This window comes from Ipomoea nil, unplaced genomic scaffold (genome assembly GCF_001879475.1).
Source record: "Ipomoea nil cultivar Tokyo-kokei standard unplaced genomic scaffold, Asagao_1.1 scaffold2761, whole genome shotgun sequence".
In the NCBI taxonomy this organism is placed as follows: Eukaryota; Viridiplantae; Streptophyta; class Magnoliopsida; order Solanales; family Convolvulaceae; genus Ipomoea; species Ipomoea nil.
The window spans coordinates 1,445,425-1,460,394 of record NW_017619189.1 but is presented as its reverse complement, the minus strand read 5'-3'; the positions used below and the strand labels follow the sequence as shown (position 1 = coordinate 1,460,394).

The window sequence follows — 14,970 nt, the reverse complement described above, 5'->3', positions numbered from 1 at the left end:
TGCTGCTCGAATTCCCTCCCTACTACTGATTTGTTGAGATCTAGGAATGTTAATGTCTCTGGGTTATGCCAATTGTGTGCTGCTGCGGATGAATCTGCGTTTCATTTATTTGTCTCGTGTCCTATGGCTAGACAGTGCTGGGATATTGTTGGTGGAATATACTACTGGGGCTTCCAAGGCTTTCTTGAATGGTTGGAGGTACAATTTAACACATTGTCTAAGGAGCAGCTATGCCTTCTTATCTCTGTCTGCTGGAAATTGTGGGAGGCTAGAAATGATAAAGTTTGGAATCAAGTGGTTATCTCTGCATATGTTATTGTTAGGGGTGCTCAGGTCTTTCTTTATGAATGGCAGAAAGCGAATCATGCTTTATCTTCCCATCTTTCGTCTCCTGCCCAGACTGTCCAGTGGAAGAAGCCTCCATTGGGATGGAAGAAGTTAAATGTGGATGCGGCTCTGGACTCCACTCAAAGAAAAATGGGTTTCGGTCTGGTGTTACGTGATGCAGAAGGATCTTTTATTGCTGCTAGACAAATTCCTTGGCCTGGTCTTTTCAGATCTGATGAGGCAGAAGCAATGGGGGTAAAGGAGGCATTGAAGTGGCTGAAGGAGCTCAATGAAGATTGTGTCGTTGTGGAGACTGATGCTTTAAAGGTGGTCTCGGGGCTACATAATTGCAGTTTGTTTACTTCTTTTGATGTTATTGTTGATGATGTTAGGAAAATAGCTAAGGACTTTACTAATCTTAGCTTTGCTTTTGTTAAACGATCTGCGAATAAGGTCGCCCACTTCCTTGCTAGGGAGGCCTTGTTCAAGTCTGATCGTGTGGATTGCATGTCGATCCCTTTTCCTTCGCTAGTTCACGCTTTGGAGTTTGACTCTATTTAAGTAATATATTCGTCTTTAGTTTCAAAAATTAAAAAAAAAAATTAAAAACAAAATCTAAAAGTACTAATCAAAGGGATGAGAAGACATAAGGGAATGAAAGGGGATAATACCCTTATTTTATTTGGGTATGAGTTTTTCAATTAAGGGGTATTTGAAACCCATAATAATACGTGTTATAAAAACTTGTCAACCAAACAATACCAATCACTTTGATATCCATTCCTTAGAGCTAAACATGTCAACCAAACACACCCTTAGTCTCATAAAATCAATCAAAGTTAGTGTTTAACATCCCATCATTCCTTTTGGATCAACACCTTGAAATGCTTGCAGGTTCTAAGAACTTAAACACCTAGAGTTCAAGCTTAATATCCTAAAGTTTTGTCTTAAAGGTCTTATCCTAGGGTCAAACTTAGGCTCTGATACCAATTGTAACACCCCTAATTTTTAAAACATTTAAAGCTTATATAATAAATGCAATCTAACGATAATCATCCAAACAGAGCATACACTATCCATACGAGTCGGGGTGCTATGCCACACCTAGGTTTGAGAACCTAGATGCACAGGATAAACTAACCAAACATTTACAATCCATAAATCAACATTCAAATACAATCCAAGGCACACAAGCCATCTACTAATGCTAGAACTAACTAAGCTAAGTCCACAGATCCAACTAGCGCACTTCGTAGCTAATGATCAGCACCTAAAAAACATACGGTGTAACAACCGTCAGCGAATAATGATGGTAACTCACTCCCACGCGTTAAGTACAATATAGGTTAGGGATGGCAACGGGGAGGGGCGGGGGCGGGGAGTATACTTCCCGTCTCTGTCCCCGCGGCCCCGTCCCCGTCTCCGGTGGGGAATTGAAAATACTCCCAATCCCCGTCCCCACGGGGAATTAAGTAGGGATGGGGATTCCCCATTCCCCATCAACTTCTAGTCAAAATGTTAAATAATTGTAAATTTTAATAATAAAAAATTTAAAATTTAACTTCTGTTTCAAAATTTAAAATACTAAGTGTGTTGTGTGTGTGTGTGTGTGTGTGTGTATTCGGGGACGGGGGCGGGGCAAGGAGGGGTATCCCCATCCCCGTCCCTGTCCCCATTCCCCGAAAAATTTCCCCTTCCCCGTCTCTATCGGGGCGGGGAACAGGGATCCTCGTCGGGTGTGGGGCACATTGTCATCCCTAATATAGGTAGATATAAGAAAACCATTTTGAAACCGAGGAATACATATATAATCCTGAGCAACTCTACTTTAAAACCAAGATCAAGACTCGAGACACAATCAATAAGACGACATTACGAATGTCACAGAGATACTAGCATGCATCCTACACTTGCAAGATAAGATAACAAAAGGTAAACAATGGGATATAACGACAATCAATAACAGCAAGTAATCAACAAAGAACACATTCATCTTCCAACCTTATACCAAGTTCCAACCTTTACTTCTTTCAATCCTTATATCAGTTTCAACCTGTACCTCCAGGCCACCCTTATATCGCCTCCCTTATTCCTCCGGAGCAACTACATGCCCCACAACGAAACCACCAACAAGTTCACCAACGTGGTAGCACCGAAGTGCCATTCGCATGATTCGTGCCTCTAACACCACTATCAAGGGGTCAGCGCATATAGCTCTGACATGGCACCGCGACGCTTATACCCTGACCCAAGCCTTTAGCCAACAAGTCTAAGGGGTGGTCTGTGCCTTTAGCACGATAACCGAGCACTCGTTGTGCTATCCGTCAACAATTTATTTCCACCAATCACAATCTCAACCATCATTGCGCAATGATCACAACACTCATCATCATTTAATCAATCAACATTTAATAAACAATTATAATCAAGGCACATTAACGAACGACACACACTACACACAAATTCCTAGAATGGTACTCAAAACATCATACGAGACTCATAAACATCAAACGGGGTACAACGGGGCACAACGGGACACGGGAAACAACAAACGGGGGAAAATGACCCGCCGCGCCACCGCATTCCAGCAGGTCGGCGGTGGGTGGTGGACCATTTTAGCCACACACTAATGCCTAGCCAACGAAAAGTTAACGGAAGGACCAATGCTGAAACAAATCTGATAGTTAAAGGTCTTTTTCGTCCAAATTAAAAGACGGGGACCAATTTTGGAAAAGCACAATAGTTAGAGGATCATTGCTGAAATTAACTCATTATGAACATATAGTTCTCTGATTTGTGAAAACAGAGTTCAACAATTGAAATATAAAGTATAAAGTTTATGAATCTACAATATAGAAATTATGGATATGAAACCGTGTTCACCTTGCAAGGTGGACACGTGCTCACAATATAATTTGCCTTAGTTGGATATTAACGGTCTCATGTTCGGCCTAAGCCCATTCTAGTATATTATTGCGGGACGCATTTACGGGAAATTTTATTGTGGACCATGGTCCATGAAAAAAAACGAAGTCATTTCATTTTAATTACACTTCAATTTCAATTGATAATATACGTTGTTGTATGAGATTTGTTTTTTAGTCTCGTTTTCCACACAAGCTAGTTTCATTATAGATTTATAGTAACGTTAAAGTATCATTTTAATCACACTTTAGGCACATTCGACAATAATCACAATATAATATACATTATTGCATGATCTCATGTCTTTTGTTTTTCATTTTTCACACTTACAAGTATTAGTATAGTAACACTGAAATATCTTTTTAATTACACTTTAGGTTCATTTGACAATATATGTTATTGTATGAGCTATGTTTTTTTAGTTTCATTTTTCACACACACTAGTTTCATTATAGTAACGTTGAAGTAGCATTTTGATTACACTTGAAGTTCATTTGACAATATACATTATTGCATGAACTCTATTATATTGCATGAACTCTGTTTTTCAATGTCATTTTTCAAACATATTAGTTTTATTATAGAAACATCATTCTAATTCTATTACAGTTTCATTTAACAATATACTTATTTGTAAAGTGACACCATTGGTTCATAGTAACGGGAAACAAATGATATCGTATTGGACCACATGGTCGATGATGGATTTAATTAACCCGGGGTGGCCCGAATTATTAAACCCGGATAAGAACGTAATAAGGAAATATATGAACGGGACGTAACGACGTCGTAAGGTCGCAAGGACGGTGGGTCGTGAGGACCGTATATTATATTAAATGCCGTAAATAGGCTATTACAATGATTCGTCAGTACAAAGTATGGAAGTAGAATAGATCGTCCCTTGTTAGGACAGGCAGGGGGGCTTTTATACAAGCCAAACCCCCCAACCGCCTCCCCCTAAAACGGGGGTTTAGTTGGATCTAGAGTCGACCGCGCCTGGTCTCGCGACCGAGCCGCGGTGTGGGGACCGGGCCGAGCCCATCTGGAGCTCGGACCGGGCCCATCTGGAGGTCGGTCCGACCCCGTGGAGAGGTCGGTCTGACCTCCCGCCGTGGCCCGCACAGGGGCCACGTGCCGAAGCCTCGTGCTGGGGCGGGTACGCGGCACCGCCCCGGGACCCATTCTTGCTCCGCGCCCTCGGGTCGGTTCGGGTCGATTCCTAATATATCCATCATTAGTCCCCCACTCTCTGAGCTGCGAGTAATTGTCAGTGAAAGAGAGTAGACGCTCCGGCAGACCCACCAAAAATACCGACCCCGAAGCTCCTGCGTCCAGGACTTGCAGGTGCGTTGTCGAAACGCACTTCCTGTGATAAGGCTGAAAACTCCGCCACGAACATGGCTTCTGCATCTGCTAGGACTCAAATGCAGTAGAGTCCCAACAAATCTCATCCATCTCCCCTAGACATCTTCAAAGTCAACCCATCACACCTAGGCCGAACACACCCGCGAACACACCTCCAACACACCCCGAACACACCTCTAACACACCCGCGAACACACCTCCAACACACGCGCAAACACACCTCCAACACACCCCGGACACACCTCTAACACACCCGCGAACACACCTCCAACACACCCCGAATTTTTTGGCGACCACCACCGAATTCCGGCGAATCCCCCCAGTTTCCGGCGCGGCCCCGAGCTCTGGCGAGTCCGCGATGACAACTCACTCCGGCGAACTGTCCCGCCATCTCCTGCCGACCCCATTGCCGAGCCGTAGGCCCGAGCACGGTATGCCCCTCCTTTTCCTTGGTCTATTTTATATTTCCACCTTGTTCCACTGTTATGGTGCCGGCACGGTGACGCCGGCGCGACGACGAGAGACAAGCCGCGGCCTCCCCCGCGCCGAGGTCGTGTCGACCCCGGCTTCAACCGACCTCCCGCGCCGAGGTCGTGCCGACCTTGACCTCGGCCCAAGGCCGAGGTCCTCCCGCTTGTTTCCATTATTTTTTTCCGAGCCTAAGCACTCGGGCTCCTCCCTCGGGGTGGTACGCGAGGTCTGGCCTCGTATCCCCTTAGGGTACGATAGCCGCTCCGTCCTAGCTCGTTCGATCCTAGGCACTCGGGCTCTTCCGTCGAGGTTGGTACGCGAGGTCCGACATCATGTCCCCTTAGGGTGTGATAGTCGCTCCGTCCTGGGTCATTCGAGCCTAGGCACTCGGGCTCCTCCGTCGGGGTTAGTACACGAGGTCTGGCCTCGTGCCCCCTTAGGGTGTGATAGCCGCTCCGTCCCGGCTCGGGCGAGCCTAGGCACTCAGGCTCTTCCGTCGGGGTTGGTACGCAAGGTTCGGCCTCGTGCCCCCTTAGGGTACGTCAACCGCTCTTCCGTCGGGGTTGGTACGCGAGGTCGGACCTCGTGCTCCCTTAGGGTGCGACTAACCGCTTGGGCCCAGTCCTGTCGGACCAAGCCACTAGGCTCCTTCGTTGGGGTTGGTACGCGAGGTTAGACCTCGTGCCCCCTTAGGGTGCGCGTTAGCCGCTCGGGCCAAGTCCTTTCGGACTGTGCCACCGGGCTCTTCCGTCGGGGTTGGTACGCGAGGTCGGCCCTCGTGCCCCCTTAGGGTGCGTCCTCCGTCGGGGTTGGTACGCGAGGTCGGACCACGTGCCCCTTTAGGGTCCGCGGGGGGAAGACATGAGTGAGCACTCGTTCCCCCTTGTTTCATGATTTTTTTAAGGGAGAAAAATGAATGAGAACCAACTTCGTAACAAGGGTCCTCCTCACAACGTATTTCGTAACATGAAATTTTATTCTGCTTACTGTCGTTCACTAAGACATTATTAGGGGAGGGAAATGGTCTTCCTCCTAGAATAGCAATGCCAAGATCCACCTCTTACATGGTCGTCTTGGTGTGGACCCGGAGGTTCATCTGACCCATTTGGCGGCACGCCTTCAAGTAGCAACTGTGGCTCACCTTTTGGTCCCCTCGGGCGACCCCGACCCCTGTCAGTGTCGTGAATTTGAGGCACAGGTGCTCCATGGAAAGGCCGGTCTCGCGACCGGGCCGAGCCCATCTGGAGGTCGGTCCGAACCCGTGGAGAGGCCTGTCCGACCCCGTGGAGGGGCCAGTCCGACCCCGTGGAGAGGCCGGTCTGACCTCCCGCTGTGGCCCGCGCAGGGGCCACGTGCCGAAGCCTCGTGCCGGGGCGGGTACGCGGCACCGCCCCGGGACCCATTCTTCCTCCGCGCCCTCGGGTCGGTTCGGGTCGATTCACAATATATCCATCAGTCGACATCGCGCTTTGTGAATCATGGTCCATTGTATAACGGAGCATTATGCTGTCATGTGTAACCGTGAGATTCATAATCTCTATACTGTAGATTCATAATTTTTATACTGTATATTCATAATTTCTAAATCGTAGATTCATAATTTCTATACAGTAGATTCATAATTTCTATACTGCAGATTCATAATATCTGTACTGTAGATTCATAATTTATGTACGGTAGATTCATAATTTCTAAACTATATAGTTATCAAATTATGAACATAGTTTTGTGATTTGTGGAGTTAATTACCGATTTGGTCCCTCGACTATGGGGATTTCACCAATTTGGTCCTCGACTACCAAAATTTCTCAATTTGGTCCCCAACTATGGTTTTTTTTTTACCCGAAATGGTCCTCAGTGTAATTTGTTGGTCAAACTAAAAGGGTAAAATAGGAATTTGAAAAAAGCATATTCTTCAGTCCACGCCTATTGTCCTCTTCACTCGCCTCCAGATCGGCCGGCAGGCATCGGTTTCCAACCCTCCCTCGGCTGGTAGTGTTTCACTCCGACAATCAACCTCCACCTCCGCCGTGACTCCGCCACCCTCATCTCTCTTCTCCGTCGACGCCGTTGTCGACCGATTTCCTCGATTTCGACGGCATTCAAGTAGCAAGTGACCAAATCGCCTACAGTCGCTACAGATTTCTTAGATTTTTCGGCGACCAGCGAGTGAACTAAACCCATTTTCCTTCGATATCTACTCTGCCTTTCGCCAAAATTCATGTGCAATTGATTTCTTCAATACATTTGATGAGCAGGTTCCATAATCTAACGATTCGATGTGTGCCTTGCCAGAAATAAGTATGATTTATTTTTTAAATTAAGCCCTAATTGCATCAAGAAGGCAATTTCATTGAGAAACCCTAATTTCTACGCTCTACCGCCACCTCGCTCGTCGCCTTGTGCAGATAGGGGTGAGTGATGTCTTCGCCGTCCCTGGTGACTTCAACCTCGGCTGTAAAGCCAGATTGGCAGAAACTGGACTGCTGAGATGCTTCAGATCGAATGGTAAGAAATGGCGATGCAAAAGGGTTTCAGTTCACGGGCACAAGTACTGTGAATATGGTTATTTAATTACTGTGTTTGTATAGTGAAGTGTTTATTTACTTACTCTACAAATCCTTCGTAGAGTTGGCGGATGCTTGCGGTTATGCCGTCGGCCAAGGGGCCAGTTCCCGAACACCACTCTCATTTCATCGGAACTTACTGGGGCGCCGTTAGCACATCGTTCTGTGCTGAGATCGTCGAATCCTCCGATGCATACTTGTTCGCCGGACCTATATTCAACGACTACAGCTCAGTCACCAGACCAAAGAGAGGAGATGAAAATGGACAGCCGAGAAGGGAAATAAAGTGAAATTACAAATATGTCCTCAGTTTATTTACTTTAAAAACGTTGGTTTGACTATAGGACCAATTCGGGTAAAAAAGGTATAGTTGGGGACCAAATTGAGAAATTTTTGTAGTCGAGGACCAAATTGGTGAAATCCTCATAGTCGATGGATCAAATTGGCAATTAACTCGTGATTTGTGAATAAAAATTTCAACAATTGGATATATGAACATCGAAAATTATGAACATATAGCTCTATAATTATTAACATATATTTATAAAATTATGAACATATAGCTCTATCACATGTTCACAAACCTAATACTGTAGATTCATAATTTCTATACTGTAAATTCATAATTTCAATACTATAGATTCATAATTTAAATACAGTAGATTCATAATTTCTAAACTGTGCGATTGCGAAGAGAGAAACGTCGTTAATGGTAAGTGAAAAACATTTTTTTTTAATTAGAAAGGCGTCGCGAAAACGACGCCGTTGTGGAACTGTGCAAGAACGTGTAATTGAACTTGGTCTTTCCAAAGCAAAGAACGTGTAATTGAACTTGGTCTTTCCAAAGCAAAGAACATGTAATTGAACTTGGTCTTTCCAAAGCAAAGAACGTGTAATTGAACTTGGTCTTTCCAAAGCACCAACAAAAGCAAAGAACATGTAATTGAACTTGGTCTTTCCAAAGCATGCGCATCCGGGGAATCAAACCCCGGTCAATACCGTGGGAGGGTACTATGATACCACTACACCAAATGCGCTAATTGTGAACAGTTTTTTACTATAAACTTACTTATTCTTTCTTAATTTTTCCACAGAAATGGAGGCTTGAAAATTATCCTAATCACAAAGCCGGAATCGGTCCAAACTTTGAGGGGCAATTATTCCAAGGAATAAGGTTCAAATTGGCCACTGAACGTAACCTGAAAATGCAATTAGGTCACTGAACCAAAAAAAAGTGCAATTAGGCCACTGAACACTCCAAAAATGTGCAATTTCACCTGATAGCAGCTGGTTACCCTCAATTTTAGCAGGTTATCTGCTTATGTAGCAGTTGAGTTGGCATTTTTAATAAATTTTAATTAATTTTTAATAAATTTTAATAATAACTTTTTATTAAAATTTTTTTTAAAAAAATAAAAACGACTTTATTTTATTTTTTATTTAATTTTTTCCAATTTTTTATAAAATTTATTATTAAAATTAATTATTAAAAATTATTTAAAAATTATTAAAAATGCCAACTAAGCTGCCACGTAAGCAGGTAACCTGCTAAAATTGATGGTAACCTGCTATCCGGTAAAATTGCATACGTTTGGAGAGTTCAGTGGCCTAATTGCACATTTTTTGAGTGTTCAATGGCCTAATTGCACTTTTTTTTCGTTCAGTGGCCTAATTGCATTTTCAGGTTACGTTCAGTGGCCAATTTGAACCTTATTTCTTATTCCAATTAGCAAACTGGCAGTTCAACTCAAAATAAGAAATTCAGAGCTAGGAATTAATATTTATTGAAACCAATGTATTCTACTTCCCTTACTCATTTCTTGATGTGTACATATTTGTATATGAACAAGCAGAATTATATCAGTTTTATTCCTCTCCTTTTCATGTAATCTTAACATTCTACACATTTCAATACTAGCTCTAATCAGTTCATTTTAGGGTGTTTGATTTGCACATGAGAATCGAAATCGGAAGGGGTATCAAATACTTAGTAATGGTAATGGATTTTAGTGAAAGTATTTTGCATGTTTGATAGTATGGTGGAATGAGAATGATTATCAATAATGTTGTTTGGTTATGTATGATCCAATAATGGGAATAAAGATTTTAAAAATACAAGAACACAAAATCAAGAAAATTGATACATCAAAAACACTAATATGAACAAAAAATAAAAACAAAAATCTAAAAGCACTAATCAAAGGGGATGAGAAGGCATATATAAGGGAATGAAAGGGGATGATACCCTTATTTTATTATGAATTTTTCAATTAAGGGGTATTTGAAATTCATAGTAGTATTTTAAAAATTTATCAACCAAACAATCACTTTGATACCTATTCCTTAGAGTTAAACATGTCAACCAAACACACCTTAGCCTTATTTCATAATTGATGAATTGATCAAACTTATTAGCAATTTTGACAACTAATTGTAATTGTATTTCACACATACACACACAATAAACAGCTCTCTACACCGACCCCCTCATAAAAAAAGCAAAACCCACATTCTCCTTCTTGCTTCTTCTTCTCCATTGCGAATATTGACGTGGCGGTAGGTTAGGTTGGCTAAGTAAGATTTTGCAGGAGTTGTCTACTCTTAACCCCTATTTGTATCATCAGTAGTTTATTGGAAATCAAGTTTGCTTCCGACATGGTTTTGGAAGCTTATAAATTAAATTAGGGGTGTGTTTGGAAACTCGGAAAATAATTTCTCCGGGTTTTCAGTGTTTGAAAAGAAGGAAAATTTAAAGTTAACTAAAAATGCGGTATTGATCAATGAAAAATGAACCTATTTTTAAGAAAAATAACTTCTCCTTTAAAAAAGGGGAAGTCATTTTCCGGATGTTGACTTCTTCATTTCTTCACGTCAAGAACAGTTGACTTTCTTCATCTTCATTGGCTTCTTCATCCTCTGACTTTTGGGCTCACTGGTTTCCGACAGATTTTCGCCGGAAACCTGAGCACCGGTTACCAAAGATTTTTTTTTTAAAAAAATAAAATAAATAATAATAAACAGTCCATCTGGTTTCCGCGTAGAAACCAGATCTTGGTTTCCGGCGCGGAAACCAGATGATTTCCTGTGCGGAAGTCATGGTTTCCGGCAGAAACTAGATATTGATTTCCTGCGCGGAAACCATGACATGGTTTCCGGCGGAAACCAAATCTTGGTTTCCGCCGGAAACCAATGAATATTTTGAGTTTTTTTTTTAAAAAAAAATTAATAAATAATATTATTTGATTTTAAAAATAAATATTATTATTTATAATATTATTGTAAATTTTATATATTTTAAATAAAATAATTAATTATATAAAATGTTTAATTATACAATTCTACATCATTTTCAGAAAATGAACCAAACACCAAAAGACAGTTTTTCATTGTACAGCCAAACCCAGGAAATGAAAATGACTTCTGAAAAATGATTCATTTTTCAAAAGTCATTTTCCTACTTTCCAAACGGACCCTAATTGTAAAAACGCATCATGCTCGGTTAATAACGTCTAATGATCAACAAAAAGTTCGTTAATAAAATTAAATGATCGAAGTAAATTAAGAAAACATAAATACTTGGAGATTGAATTTTAATTTTTTATGATAAAAATATTACTACTGTTGTAAAATTTAATTATGGACATTATTCTAGCATTAATGATATGATTGGTAACAACTTTATATTTATGGTATGATCTTGTAATAGCTGTTATATATATTGATGTAATGATGTAATGAGATAGAGGGTTGTATGATGAATAAGAAATCTCAGTTTTCTTCTTTATCTTCTTGTTTTGTTCTTCGCGAGCTAAAGGCCTGCAAACAAACCTGCAATACAACACATTATCAGCACGCTCGATACACTCTGGTGAACGGTAATTTTATAAATTTTTTTTATGCCTAAAATCGCACATATGTTTTATGCATTTGTGAATATGTGGATTTTGACATATGATTATCTTACTGGTAGTATTCATATAGATGCATCAATAACATTTATTTGTGAACTTATATCTTTTGTTATTATTGGTATACTTTGATACTTTGATAGTATATTTTGCATAACCATTTCCAGTATGCATTTCCAGTATATATATATATATATATATATATATATATATATATATATATATATATATATATATATATATATATATTTTCCATACGAATATACATTCCAATATGCATGATATACATATGTTTTCCGGATTTTTTTTCTTGTTTATAATATATACTGTGTACAAAACAAAATCAATCAAAAACTAAACCTGTATCTGCGATTTGCGGAAGATTATCCCGATCTACAATCCTTCGTACGGCGAAGGCGTTTTTTTCGAAACCCAACGGCGGTGACACCGGTTCAAACGCCAGCAAGGGTGGTCTTTGGCATTTGAGGTCTTCATCTTCTAAAATGGAAGTACGACCGGAATTCTAGCTATGGCGGCTCCGATCTGCCGGTTGGACGAGGCCTGTGCCTCGGGCGACGATGGCACCGGCGGCTGTATGCGTCGACGATCGACGTTGGCGGCGGCGCTGCTCCAGCGATGGAGGCGGCTCTGATGGCGAACGCCCCCTTCCCCTCCTCCAGCGGCAGAGGTGGCGGCTACGGGCAGCCGAAGATGGTGGCCGCGTTACTGATGATCGGCGGTGGTCTGCGACATTTCTGGAAATAAAAACGCAATCGGGCAATAAATCTCCAAGCGTGGCCTGTAGCGGAGGTCTCTTAAAACCGTTTGCGGTGTTTTTAAGTTTAATAAAAAAAACGCCAGAAGCGTTATTTTTTGGTTGGGAGTGCTGACTTTGACTTACGGTTCTCTTATTTAAGTAACCTATTATATATTTATTGGACCATTTTTATTTGAATGGACTTAGGATTATTTTTTTATTTGGGCAATTTTTATACTCACCCAAGCCCAGTATTTTAGATAATTTATTTCTTTACATAAAATCCTAAGTCTCATATTTCTTTTATAAAATATATGTTTTTCCTTGGTCCTCATTAAAACTATTTCCGGTAGAAAATAGTTGCTCTCGAAAAAAGAGAATTCGCTGAACTCGCACTCGTTAAAAGTAATTTTCTTACTTGGACACTTGATGTCGAGATATATCTCACATCTACAGAATTGTCAGACACCATTAAAGAGGCATCTACGAGCACGGAGGCCTAGAAGGCAAGGGAATTATTTTTCATTCACTACCGCCTTAACCATGACCTTAAGAATGAAAACCTAACGGCAAAAGACCCTTATGCCCTTTGGAAATCACTCATAGATCGCTTCAACCAGCAGACGTCATTGGTCCTTGTTTTTTACACATTTTATGAACATCCATTCTCCATTTCATGCTTGCGAGCATGTTTTTGCTTGAACAAATTCTTTCCTATCTGAATGAATATACCACACAGTGGATCGCTCTTAAGCATCCTAGCTACTATTACCATACTTGTTCTGGACGGGAGCGATTATTTCACATGGGCCGTTGATATTCAAATTTATCTCGATCCTACGTCACTTTGAAGATACGATCGTTGAGAAGTCCATGAACGACGCAGCCCAGAAAGCCAACGCTTTATTTTTCTTACACCACCTGAATACCTTCCTGCAAAGGACCCTTATGCTTTATAGAAATCCCTGAAGGATAAATTTGACTAACACATATTCAATGGTCATTTCTAAAATCGCAATTAGACTGCCTTACCTCGATCTTCAAAACTTTAAATCAAATGTCTGATTCTAAATCAACTATACGCAAAGTTGTGTCCTAACTAAAGTTGCGTAAGCAGAATTTTTTTTGGCACGAATTTGATTAACGAGACCTTGTCTTCTTTTCCACACCACCCTCCTCCAATAACTGTAGAATCACAACCACATGTTGACACAAATCAATAATGCATGCCCAATTGGCTCTACACCGGTGCCCGAAGCACATGGTGTCACCTAATTGTGCAATACCAAGAGGAGCTGAGGAAGAAGACGGGGAAGAGGTAAGGCAAGAACAATAACTCCCGAAACCAGAATAAAAAGCAAAAATGATCCAACTCGTCAAGAACAACAACAAAGTTATAACTTTGGCCCAACAGCAAGTTATGTTTCACGTATGGTTGTAAAAGGCACTGCTCACGTGCATGCCACATCCCGAAGCATTTTGCTGAAACCTAAACGAACAACACCATGTTGAATTCAACAAAGTTGCCTTGCTTGAAGCAAAGCAATACTTCCACCCAGTAGACACATGTGTGATTGTTGTCAATTACGAACAAAATAATTGCCGAATTTATGAGCAAACATCATTGAATTAAATTTTCCGTTTATCCTCTTAAGGATGGATAACATTGGTGAATTCAACTCGTCAACTTTTGACAAATGTTATATGTCATTAGGCATTACGATGAAGCATCTTATGCCTTATGACTACACCTAAAAGAGTTTAGCCGAATCTCTAAATTTAAATTACTTGTTAAACCATTATTTTGTGCCGAATACTTGGCGGGGAAATACAATATTTATGCTAAAAAAATCGGCACATTGCATATTCTTATTCCCCCTTACATATAAATACGTGGTTTTTCAAAACAAACATTTCCCAAATCTACGCTTCTATTCTTATGAATGCAGTCTAATCCATTACATAACCACCATAGCGTATCCATCTAAATCTCCATCGGTTGTCTCTAATATTTAAAGCCCCTGAGAGAGACGCGATGGATACACTGACTGCATGAAGATTGGTTCACGGCATTAGGGGGAGATATAATTAAAATTTAAATTGAATGCCAAGAAATTTCATGAAATGAAATGATCTTCAAAAATTTAAATCCACGTACCGATTAGATTGAACCAGAAGTTCAGAAAGAAATCTGCCAAATAAATCTATTTCATAAAAAGAGTGACTGGGTCCTATACACATTCCCCAAAATTAGACCATATATATATCTATTGATACTCCTTGACGCTAGAAGTGCGGGAGATTCATTGGTATAGAAAATAAAGAATCCATAAACAACTAGATCAAGTAAATAATCTTTGTCACTCTTGAAAATCGTAGAGCTCTTGAAAAACCTTAAAAGTTATATCTTTTTGTCCAGATGACGAGAAAAACTCAATAAATTTAAAGGTGCACCAAATAATCATAATATTGGGTTGCGGAACAACCAGATATAAATATCCTTGGGAAATGACTATAATCTGGTTAACGTTGAAAATTACTTTTATATATATATGGGAGAAATTCTTGAAAATTTTATAAGTTGTCGACAACACAATTGCCTTCAAATTGCTCATATTATATTACAATCTGGATTCAGAACTAGGTGCCA

The 14,970-nt window shown here is 40.7% G+C and overlaps 1 non-coding gene across 1 annotated transcript; it reads right to left on the bottom strand.

Moving 5' to 3' along the window:
* Nucleotides 1-8,621: 8,621 nt before the first annotated feature.
* On the bottom strand, nucleotides 8,622-8,692 carry TRNAG-CCC. The gene has a single exon. It is a non-coding gene; the product is annotated as a tRNA-Gly (tRNA).
* Between the last annotated feature and the right edge of the window lie 6,278 nt (nucleotides 8,693-14,970).